Source organism: Hyla sarda, chromosome 4, assembly GCF_029499605.1.
Source record: "Hyla sarda isolate aHylSar1 chromosome 4, aHylSar1.hap1, whole genome shotgun sequence".
Taxonomy (NCBI): Eukaryota; Metazoa; Chordata; class Amphibia; order Anura; family Hylidae; genus Hyla; species Hyla sarda.
In genome coordinates this window covers 298824538-298837617 of record NC_079192.1, presented here as the reverse complement: position 1 = coordinate 298837617, position 13080 = coordinate 298824538, and positions in this window count along the sequence as shown.

Genomic DNA, 13080 nt, shown 5'->3' with positions numbered 1-13080 from the left:
CCCCCCCCCCGTCACATTCTCCCCTCATGGTCACTTCTTCTCCCATCACATTTTCCCATGTCACACTCCCCCCCCCCCCCATTTCACATCTCACCCCCGTCATATTTCCCCTCCCCGTGACATTCTCCCCCTCCCCCCGTGACATTCTCCCCCATGTCATATTCCCCCCCCCCCCGAGACATTCTCCCCCATGTCATATTCCCCCCCCCCCCCGTGACATTCTCCCCCATGTCATATTCCCCCCCCCCCCCCCGTGACATTCTCCCCCATGTCATATTCCCCCTCCCCGTGACATTCTCCCCCATGTCATATTCCCCCCCCCCCCCCCGGTGACATTCTTCCCCAGGTCACATTCCCCCTCCAACATTCTCCCCTCCCTCTGCCACATTCTCCCCCCATATCACATTCTCCAACCTTGTCACATTCCACCCTATCACATCTCACCCCAATGTCACATTCCCCCTCTAACATTTTCCCCTCCCCCTGACACATTTTGCCCCATTCTCCCTGCTACATTCCCCCCCTTGTTACATTTCGCCCTATCACATCTCACCCCCATGTCACATTCCCCCCGTCATGTCACATTCTCCCCCCCATGTCACCTTCCCCCCATGTCACCTTCCCCCGTCATGTCACATTCTCCCCCATGTCACCTTCCCCCCATGTCACATCTCACCCCCATGTCACATTCTCCCGTTATGTCACCTTCCCCCCCCCCCATGTCACATTCCCCCCCATGTCACATCTCACCCCCATGTCACCTTCCCCCGTCATGTCACATTCTCCCCCCCATGTCACATTCCCCCGTCAGGTCACATTCTCCCCCCCATGTCACATCTCACCCCCATGTCACATTCTCCCCCCCATGTCACATCTCACCCCCATGTCACATTCCCCCGTCATGTCACCTTCCCCCCATGTCACATCTCACCCCATGTCACCTTCCCCCCATTACATTCGCCCCCCATATCACATCTTACCCACATCACGTTCTCCCCCACCATGTCACATCCCCCCCCCCCCACTAGTTGAATGATGAAGAAAGGAGACACTGGACCGCACCGAGAGAAACGACATCTGCAGGGACCGGGAGTAGGTGAACAGAAGGTTTTTTATTTTTCTCCCATCAGCTGTTGTGAAACTACAACTACCAGCATGCCCGGACAGCCTTTGTTGGTCCAAGCATGCTGGGTCTTGTAGTTTTGCAAGCAGATAATTTTGCAAGCAGATAATTGCAAGTTTTCCCGGGGAGGGGGGGGGGGGTGTATCGCTATATCGCAAAAATCGCGATTCGATTGCTTTTGCGATATATCGTGCAGCCCTACTGTATACTAGTGATAATGTAAGGATTTATTGAAGTAAAAATGACCTTGAGAAATAAAGTAAAACAAAAAAAAACGGATCATGTAAAACTGATGATATTAAAAAGGTTTAGTATAGTAACAATGATATAAAATGCACTGGGAGACAGCTGCAGGCTCCTTTCAGCTACTCTCTTGTAGTGCTTATAAATGGATATAATGCTAGCTAAAATATCTGCACAGAAAATGGTTAGTAAGATGGAGTGGCAGCTCCAATACAGTAAAACCATATGAAGTCCCGCAAGCGGAAATTCTGCCGTGTGAATAGACCCTTATTCCCGCTCTCTACTGAAAACACATGAACACGCAGCACGTGGTAGACTACTATGTTTGAACGAATGGATGTTTCCGAGGCCTTTTGAGTGGGGTGTGGAGGAATGGCAGAAATAAAAGTCAGTATCCAAGTACGTGTACATGAGGAAACAGCAATACGGATGACTATTTTGCATTGAAAGAAGAAGTTTCAATCTAAATCTTTTTCCGGTGCTGACATGTTCTAAGCAGACAAGAACGGACAACCATCACAATACACACTATGACGTGTTCTCCTGAACTTTTGTCCTCTTGGATTGTTGCAGAATATACTCATTTGTGAAGTTCCCTTTAAAACAACAAGCTGTCTAGTTTCATTTCATTTCGCCATGTGAATGACAGAGCGCTAGAGCAAGTCCCCGCTTGTCCCCAGCAGCTGCACAGATGAAGATCTGAGACAGTAAATCACAGTGGGTGTCTACAAAACTTGGCAGGCCGAGCAGAAACCAAGCCTGGCTGTATCGGAATCCTACCAGAAAGAAAAAAAATACACCACCGGAACGGTTTCATCACATGCCCAAAAATATTACAGAATGCCGGCCCTTAAACACAGCTTTCCTTTTTTGGGTGAGGTATCGGAAGTTTAATCTCACGCTGTCCTATGTGATATTTAAACCCTTGATACAAGATCAGACGCTGCTACTTGCTTTGATCTCTGCATAGAAGTCTACAATTATATATTCCTGTATGCAGAGCACTCTCTATTCCTGGCATGTCATAGTCTGTCACATTAAAAAGGAGATTTTATATAGACAAGTTAAATCAGTTTTGACCATTTTTTTATATAGGCTTCAATTTCACGGATGGCCCAAAAAAAGGCAATTTCTGAAGAATGACTTTCTGTACAGAAGCATCAAATTACTTTTATTCTCCTTTAAGACAAAACTATTATATTTTCTACTCAAGTCCAAAATTCTGCGCTGATTCATTTCATTATACAGTGGTCCCTCAAGTTACAATATTAATTGGTTCCAGGACGACCATTGTATGTTGAAACCATCATATGTTGAGACCATAACCTGATAATTGGTTCTGAAGCCACCAAAATATGATCCAAAAATAGGAAAAAGTGAGGATTAAAGAAAAATAAGTAGATAACTAATACAGATAAAGCAAGTCCTTATATATAAAAGTAAGAAAGATCTGCTGGGAGCTATAAATCACTGTCTATTTAAGTGTTTCCCAACCAGGGTGCCTCCAGCTGTTTCAAAACTACAACTCCCAGCATGCCCGGACAGCCTTCGGCTGTCCGGGCATGCTGGGAGTTGTGGTTTTGCAACAGCTGGAGGCACCCTCTTTGGGAAACACTGGTCTGTAAAGAACACGCAATGTCCTAAAAAAAGGAAAAAGAAGCCGTCCTTACTTGATGTCCAAAGGAGCAGCTAACCCTGGCACAGGTAAAGAGTACAGAACATGTAATACCTCCCTGTACTGTAGGGGGCACTACCAGACACCAGTCAGTGCATACACTTCAGTAATACAGGTAAAGCGTACAGAACATGTAATACCTCCCTGTACTGTAGGGGGCGCAACCAGACACCAGTCACTGCATGCACTTTAGTAATACAGGTAGAGAGTACAGAACATGTAATACCTCCCTGTACTGTAGGGGGCGCTACCAGACACCAGGCAGTGCATACACTTCAGTAATACAGGTAAAGAGTACAGAACATGTAATACCTCCCTGTACTGTAGGGGGTGCTACCAGACACCAGTCACTGCATGCACTTTAGGAATACAAGGCTTTTACCAGTGAAATATCCATCCATTTGGTCGGTTCTTCCAGCCATTGACACGTTTCGCAGATTCCATTAGCATTGTATGTTGAGTCTGGTTTCAAGTTATAATGGTCCAGAAAAGACCATTGTATGTTGAAACTATTGTATGTTGAGGGATCACTGTATATCCAATATATCTTTTGTGAAACAGTTTAAAACTTCCGTCTGGAGCTTATAAGCGTGGCCATAGGACCGCGCAGATATTGCCATCCCCATTGACAGCAATGTCTCTGGAGCGTTCAATGTTCTGCCAGAGTTTTTTGGGTGGAAAGTCCACCTCAATCTCTGCTGCACCAGAATTTCCAAGCGGATTTTCAAAACGGAATTCCGCTCGCAAATTCTATAGTGTGAACCCAGCCTAAATGGGCAGCAGAAAATCCACAGCAAGCAGACAAGCAGTGTAGAATTTTTTTCACCAACAAAAATATACATTTTTTTTAGCCAATGTATATTACAAATACACAGATAATGTTATTATCTATATTATATAAAAAGTTTTTGCTAATGACAGGTACACTTTAAAGACATTCGAAGTGTTGATTGCTGACAAGAGACTTTATATAGAAAGGATCCGCAGTTATAAAACACTGTGATAAACTGAGTATTGCTACAGCAGAGCAATACGTATGTTGGAATATATATGCAATCTGTACTTTATAAGAGGGGAATCACAACTTTATTAAAGGGGTAATCCAGGATTTTTGGGTCTTTGAATGTAAGACGGGGGCAGATTTTTTTGAATTTAAGACGGTGCCACCCCCAGGCGAGATTGATGGCTCACGTCACTGCTCCGTCTGCTTAGGTAGCAGGTAGAATATGGTAAAATCTAGTGCTTGGTTCCCTTTAAAAGGGTTATCCACCATAAGGTGATTTTAGTACTTACCTGCCAGAACTGGGTATTTCCTGTTGGATTTCGTTCTCTAAACTACACATCCCACAGTTCCATGCTTGAAAGTTTGAGATCACTTTCCTTCCTCGCACACATCAGCCACCACACCCATTGAAACAGTGTTTTCTAACCAGGAGGCCTACAGCTGTTGCTCGCTCCCTCTGATCTCTGATGTCAGGTCTCCATGCACTGCAACCTGGAAAATCCCGAGACATGAGTCATTCTGTATGCTGTTAAACTATTGGGGCGATAATCACAGAAGAATTGTGAGAAAACCGTCACACACAGGTACAGACACTATATTTTGAACTACACTAACTTTACAGCCCATGTAGCATAATCAAAAGAAGATCCTGCAATACCCCTTTAACCTTTCAGAAGCTTTGATCAATACTGATCCCGCATCTGTGGCATCATTGGGGCTCGGATGAAACTCATCATACCACCCGCTGCATAATCGCAGGGGTTCGATGAGTCATAATGGCCGCTAGAGTTCCCCTCACCTTCCTCCCTGCGTCTCTGGCGATAGCCGATGTTGCTGATCAGTGCTATGCATTCGCCTAGCAGTGATCAGTAATAGCAATTTCATTATTCCTTTTAGAGGACCATCTAGAGCAGTCCCCTAAAGTAAAAATAAATAAAAAAATATCTTTTTTTTCTCTGTGAATAAGTCCCTCCTCCATGCCCCATGTGTAAATGTCAGACATTTTTAAATATGTTTGGGTTTATTTTTACAGTAGTACATGTAAACATGGGTATCATATTGATTCACAGAAGATAAAAAGTCAGTTTTACCATAAAGTGCACTGTGCAAAGACAAACCCCTTCCAAAGTTGCAAAATTTTGTTTTTTCTTTTTCAAATTACCCCACAAAATAATATTTTTTGGGCTGCACCAAACATTTTGGGGTAAAATGAAAGGTGTCATTAAAGTACAATAGGTTTTGCAAAAAACAAGCTTCATATGGGTTGGAGAATGGAAAAATAAAAGTTATGGCTCTTAGAAGGCAAGGAGGAAAAACAAAACTGCAAAAATTAAACTGACTGTCATTCAAGGGGTACTCCGGTGAAAAACTAATAAGAATAAAATAAAATCAACTGGTGCCAAAAAGTTAGATTTGTAAATTTCTTCTATAAAAATCTTAATCCTTCCAGTACTTACTAGCTGCTATTTATTCCAGAGGAAGTTGTATAGTTCTTTTCGGACTTACAGTGCTCTCTGCTTACACCTCTGTCCATGTCAGGAACTGTCCAGAGCAGTAGTGTCAGCAGAGAGCACTGTGGTCAGACAGAAAAGAACTATACAATTTCCTCTGTAGCATACAGCAGCTGATAAGTACTGAAAGGATTAAGATTTTTACATAGAAGTAATTAACAAATCTGTTTAACTCTCTGGCACGTTTTAGAAAAAAGGGGTACTCCGCCCCAGACATCCCCAATCCTTTTGGATAGCAGATAAGATGTCTGATCCCAGGGGATCCGGTCGCAGGGTCCCCCTGCAATCTCCAAGCTGGCACCCCGGCATTCTGAACATTTATGTTTAGAATGCCAGCTTCAGGCCTGCCTGTTCGTGAAGTCACGCCATTGCCCCTTCATTCATGTCTATGGGAAGAGGCTTGACTGCTGTGGAGCAGATTTTGACCACTTCATTGAAGTCTGTGGGGAATATTAACAATAAATATACAGTATTTTGGAGGCACCAAAACTGCCATGCTGGGGATTTTAAATCTGCACCGCAGTTATATTTTGTGTATGTTTTTTTCCACTGCATATAGATTAGTTTTCTTTGCTGCTACTGTGTGTAAATCTACCCTACATGGTTTGTACTGTATTCAAAACAATGTCTGCCACTAGAGATGAGTGAACTTACAGTAAATTTGATTCGTCACGAACTTCTCGGCTCGGCGGTCCCGGACTTTTCCTGCATAAATTAGTTCAGCTTTCAGGTGCCCCCGTGGGCTGGAAAAGGTGGATACAGTCCTAGGAGACTCTTTCCTAGGACTGTATCCACCTTTTCCAGCCCACCGGAGCACCTGAAAGCTGAACTCGTTTATGCAGGATAAGTCATCAACTGCCGAGCAGTTCGTGACGAATCGAATTTACTGTAAGTTCGCTCATCTCTATCTGCCACCTTCCAGAAACAATGGCTCTTGTCCATGATCTTTGTATAAAAGTTTCTTCAATGGGACTAAGCTGCTATACCACACATAGTTTATGCATGGGCTGGTTATTTGGGTTAACGCGTAGTATTTTTAGCCAAAACCAAGAGTAAAATAAAAAAAGTTAAAAAAAAACAAAACACTACTTATATAAAAATTGCAACATCAAGAAGGAAAAGCTGTAAGGTTACTAAGATCTGCAAGTTAGGGTCTAACCTCTGGGACCCTTGTGATTTCCAGGAAGGGGCCCAAGTCTCCCTACTTCATCGAGCAGTTGTTCAGTACAAGCTCCACGCATGAGATGCCGAAGTGCTGTATTTGGGTATCCCCGGGGCTCCGACAGACATGTGCAAATAAAATTAAAATACACCTAATAGTGCACAGTAAACAATTAAATCCTGTGTAGAGGATCAAGACTCCAATCCACCAGGCAAAAGGCCTGAATAAAACAGATTCTTGTTTCACCAAGTCTACCTGCATAAGGAAAAGTGCTGTATAAAGAGGTGTTATCAATAGGGAACAATAAGATGCACACTGTGGGAGCCAACTTCCACACGTATTGTCATCAAGTGACTATGTCAAGAATAATGGATAATTGGCCTAAACAGGTACACCTGTAATAAGAGTGTGAAGGCCACGGCAAGCACCATGCTCCTGAACCCCCACTTGAAAAAAAGGGAAACAAAAAGGGAGTAAAGAATCTAACTAAACAGCCCTTACTAGAAAATAATAATAAAAAAAAAAAAAGACATGGTCTGGGGAGCTCTCAGATCTGTGTCTTGCCTCATATTGACACTAGCTAAAACGGATTACCTCACTTCCTGTGAGCAGGTATATCCTGCCAGGGAGGAGCTGACTTTTTTTTTCCTAGGGGCAGCACCTCCTAGTGGCAAGAGCATATACCCATCAATTAGATGTCCCCCAATGAAGAGTGACCGGGAAAAATACATCATTAGATAAAACTTCATTGGTGCCAATATACACCACTCCTACCTCAGGATATCCCAATGAGCGTAGATAAAATACCGCGATTGGTCATGGAACCTGTGGTATGGCCATTTGTCCAAAGTAGCCTAGGAACCATTTTTCAACTACAACACCAGGATGTTGCTCGTGCTACTGTGAGCAGCCTGTGTGGCCTAAGCGTGCTAGCATGGCCTACAGTCTTTGGACATGTCTCCCATCAAGCACATCTATTAAGTCATTGATTGGTAGTTACAAAGAGAACTGCCAGCAGCGGTTCCTGATGATTTGCATGCCCAAGGGCATTCAGCACATGGCAAAATAGTCCTCAGACAACTATTAATAACCTCACTGACCGCATGCCAAGGAGTGTATGGGCGTGTGTTTCTAAATATGGTGCTCAAACCTGATATTGAATAAAATAGAAAAGTTTTGAAGATTTGGTTTCAATTTTTGATTGCATATCATTAAACATGTCTATATCTCTTGTAAATTCCATAACATTTCCTTCTTGTTTTAACTTCAAATGTTGAGGAGTGTATACCGTATATACTCGAGTATAAGCCGACCCGAATATAAGCAGAGGCCACTAATTTCACCCCAAAATCCCAGGAAAAGTTATTGACTCGAGTATAAACCTAGGGTGGGAAATACATCATCCCCTTGTCGTCATCCCCCCCCCTTCATCATCCCCTTGTCATCATCCCACACCCCCCCCCCCTTCATCATCCCCTTGTCATCATCCCCCCCCCCTTCATCATCCCCTTGTCATCATCCCCCCCCCCCCTTCATCATCCCCTTGTCATCATCCCCCCCCCCCCTTCATCATCCCCTTGTCATCATCCCACACCCCCCCCCCCTTTCATCATTCCCTTGTCATCATCCCACCCCCCCCACCCCTTCATCATCCCCTTATCATCACCACATCTCATCAGCCCCCTCGGCTTATACTCGAGTGAACTCTCCGCCCTCAGTGGTCTTCAACCTGCGGACCTCCAGAGGTTTCAAAACTACAACTCGCAGCAAGCCCGGAAAGACGGTGGCTGCCCGGGCTTGCTGGGAGTTGTAGTTTTGAAACATCTGGAGGTCTGCAGGTTGAAGACCACTGAGGGTGGAGAGTTCACTCAAGTATAAGCAGAGGAGGGTGTTTTCAGCACGAAAAATCTTATACTCGAGTATATACGGCAATAGAAAGATTTGCACATTTTTCTGTGTTTTGGACTCCTGGATTTGGCAAAAATATTGATAAAAATAGTACGTGTGAACCCAGCCTCAAAATGTTAGAATAAAAGATCTACTATAAAACAGTGTCACGTAATGTCGTGATTTACCTATAAGCTCCTTGGGTAGCACTTTTATCCTAATCCTGGACAGCTTCTTTTAACTCATCCCAGTGTAGGTAGAAAAAAAGAATGAAAGCAAAAGCAAAGTAAAATGCAAGCAAAAAAAAAAAAAAAAAAATATGTAAATGATATGAAGTTCTGTGAAGTAGTTTTTGCGACTTTACTTTCCCGATTTGTCACATAAATGTTTAAGATTAAACAAACTTTATTACACAAATATAACCTTATGACACACAAAATGCAGTGATCATTTCATTTATTATGGGGAATAAAATCTATCCGAACCTTCATGGCCTTGTATGAAAAAGAAACCCCCTTTGTGTTACATCATGCGTTTACTGCGGTTAATCACATTGTTTAGAAAGCTGAATACAATTTCACCAGCCACCCCCAGGCCTGATATAAACTGAACCTGATAAAGTGAAATTCAGGAACACATGAGAAACAAAGTAATTGACATTATCAGTCCGGAAAGGGTTACACCTGCTTCAGTTAAAGCGTTAGTCCAGTGGTGAACAACTTATCCCCTATCCTAAGGATAGGGGATAATTTTGAGATTGCTGGGGGGTCCGACCGCTGGGGACCCCTGCGATCTCTCTGTACAGGGGCCAGGCTCTCCGGCCAGATAGCAAGTGTCGACCCCCGCACGAAGCAGCGGCTGACACGCCCCCTCAATACATCTCAATGGCAGAGACGGAGATTGCCGAAGGCAGCACTTGGGCTCTGCCATAGAGTTGTATTGAGGGGGCGTGTCGGCCGCCGCTTCGTGCGGAGGTCGACACACCCCCTTCCCGCGGGCTGTCAGGGCTCTGTACAGGAGATCGCGGGGGGCCCCAGCGGTCGGACCCCCCGCGATCTGCAACTTATCCCCTATCCTTAGGATAGGGGATAAGTTGTTCACCACTGGACTACTCCTTTAAGCTCAGTGTTCATGACTCAACCATAAGAAAAGTACCGTGCAAAAATGGCATCCAAGGCAAATATATCACAGTTTTTTGCCCTTCTTTTGATACCCCCCAAAAAAAGCTTTAAATGTGCATAAAAAACCATTTAGATTTGGTGAGACCTTCTGAAAATCTGATACTCTTCTTGGTCATTTATCAGAAAGTCGATTCATAATGAGACTGCTAACATCTCCCTTTCATGATCTGACCTCTGCTGACTATGTATTTTGTACTCTGTTACTCTAGGATTAATACATATCACAACCAACACTTGACAAGGATTAGTGCCATCTATTAATTCACAACATGGCTATACATGGTGATTGTGAACCCACCAAGTTAAACCATTATGGCAAGTTTTATTAAATCAAAGTCAGATGCTGGCTCAAAGGGAACCAGTCATCAGATTTGACCATAAATAACACGGGGCAACAATCCTCACCATCCCCGGCAGATGTTACTGACCACAGGGATGGTGAGGTTATAAAGTTAGAAAGTGTCCCCTGCTGGCCCAGTAAGTATTCCCCTGGGCGAGGAGCTATACTTACCTAGTCCCATCTTCTTCAGCTGTAATCACATCCCCTCAGCGTGACTGACAGCCCAGGCATGGCGACATCATTGCTCTGCTTTGTCTGCTTAGGGAGCAGAGCAGTGACCATGGCTGTCAATCATGCTGAGGTGGTGGGAGAAAAGCTACCCACTAAGAAGACTACAGTATTTTTCGCCCTATAGGACGCACCGGCATATAAGACGCACCCAATTTTAAAGGTGCAAAATCTAGAAGAAAAAAAAAAAAAAAAGATTCTGAACCCAACAGTGGTCTTCAACCTGCGGACCTCCAGATGTTGCAAAACTACAACTCCCAGCATGCCGTTGGCTGTCCAGGCATGCTGAGAGTTGTAGTTTTGCAACATCTGGGAGGTCCGCAGGTTGAAGACCACTGGTAGGAGGTAATACTCACGTGTCCCCGCCGCTCCGGACCCGTCACCGCTGCCCTGGATGTCGCTCCATCGCTGTCGCCGCATCCCCATGGCGTCCCCGACGCTCCGGACGTCTTCTTCCCCGGGATCCACTCTGTCACCGCCATCACGTCGCTACGCACGCCGCTCCTATTGGATGACAGGACGGCGTGCGCGATGACATCAAAGGAGAGCGCCGCCCATGCAGGGGATCCCGGCCCGGAGCAGACACCGAGGAGGCAGGTAAGGTCCCTCCCAGTGTCCTGTAAGCTGTTCAGGACGCTGCGATTTTCACCGCGGCGGTCCCGAAGCAGTATTAGCCCTTTAGAAGTGGCGGTCAAAGCTGACCGCCGCTTCTAAAGTGAAAGTGACCCGGCTGCTCAGTCGGGCTGTTCGGGACCGCCGCGGTGAAATCACGGCGTCCCAAACAGCTGACCGGACCCCGGGAGGGCCCTTACCTGCCTCCTCGGTGTCCGATCGGCGAATGACTGCTCCGTGCCTGAGATCCAGGCAGGAGCAGTCAAGCGCCGATAACACTGATCACAGGCGTGTTAATACACGCCTGTGATCTGTGTAAAATAACACTGCAAAAAAAAATGTAAAAAAAAAAAAAAAAAAAAAAAAAAAGTGTTAATAAAAGTCATTTAACCCCTTCCCTAATAAAAGTTTGAATCACCCCCCTTTCCCATAAAAAAAAAAAAAGTGTTAAAAAAAATAAACATATGTGGTATCGCCGCGTGCATAAATGTCCAAACTATAAAAATATATCATTAATTAAACCGCACGGTCAATGGCGTACGCGCAAAAAAAAGTCCAAAAAAGCGTATTGGTCACTTTTTATACCATTAAAAAATGAATAAAAAGTGATAAAGTCCGATCAAAACAAAAATAATACCGATAAAAACTTCAGATCACGTGGAAAAATAAAAAAGTTATAGGGGTAAGAAGGACATTTTTAAACGTATAAATTTTCCTGCATGTAGTTATGATTTTTTCCAGAAGTGCGACAAAATCAAACCTATATAAGTAGGGTATCATTTTAACCGTATGGACCTACAGAATGATAAGGTGTAATTTTTACCGAAATATGTACTGCGTAGAAACGGAAGCCCCCAAAAGTTACAAAATGGTGTTTTTTTCTTCGATTTTGTCGCACAATGATTTTTTTTTCCGTTTCGCCGTGAATTTTTGGGTAAAATGACTAATGTCACTGCAAAGTAGAATTGGTGACGCAAAAAATAAGCCATAATATGGATTTTTAGGTGGAAAATTTAAAGGGTTATGATTTTTAAAAAGGTAAGGAGGAAAAACAAAAGTGCAAAAACGGAAAAACCCTGAGTCGTTAAGGGGTTAAAAGATCGCCATACAGCTACACTAATTGGCAAATTACAGCAAGTAACTGCTGCAGCCAGGGTCCCGAAAACAGATGCAATTTTGAAAAGACATGCAGGAAAATGAGCCATTTTGGATCAAACAACTCGCTGGGGAAGCACTTATTTAATGGTGAAGCGTTTGCTTGAACTAAAAGACTTCATAGAAGAAATTGACAATGAAAATCTTGCATTAACTGAAAGCCAGTGGACACAAACAAAAGAGCTGGAGAACCTTCTTTCTCACCCCTTCACTGTCACCAAGAGGTTGCAATGTGACAATCTAACCCCGGGTAAATTCCTCTTGGAATGGAAGAGAGTGTTATATTGCCTGAACAAAAATGGAGGGTTAATAGCGGAGGGCATTGCATCTTCAATGATGAAAAGAGAGAGTCTTTTGCTGGAAAATGAAATCCTGTTAGCGGCTATTTATGTCGACCCAATGAGCCGACTTTTGTTGAACAGTGAACAGACTGCTACTGGGAAGAAGGCCCTCTATGATGCAGCAGTTCGCAGGATGGGATTACGACCTAAAATACCTCCACAGGAGGATGAAGTTATTTTAAGCAATAGTGGTAACTCAGGATCATCTTCAAACGAAGAAATAGACTGATTCCTTAGACAAAATGGAAGTTGCTAAAGGAAAGCGACGTCGTATAAGCGTTACAGAACCAGTAAATGTCCAAATAAAAAAAATTCCAACAGGAGTTTTAAAGCACTAAAAGAAGTTGAAAAGTATGATCGCTCATCAAAACTTCCTGTTGAAGAAGCCATTCTTGTTTATCCAGAGATCGTTAGTGATGTGGCCAGAATAGTTACTGCAATGCCACCCACGTCAGTGTCCAAAGATTATTTTCAGCCCTAAAAATAATAAAGTCTGACTTAAGAGCCTCTATGAAAAAGAGGATCTGGCAGAGGCAATTCTCTTCTTAGAACTCTACATTGAATTGATTTGCATTTGCTAAGCCTATAACTACATTTCAAGATTAATATAAACCATTTC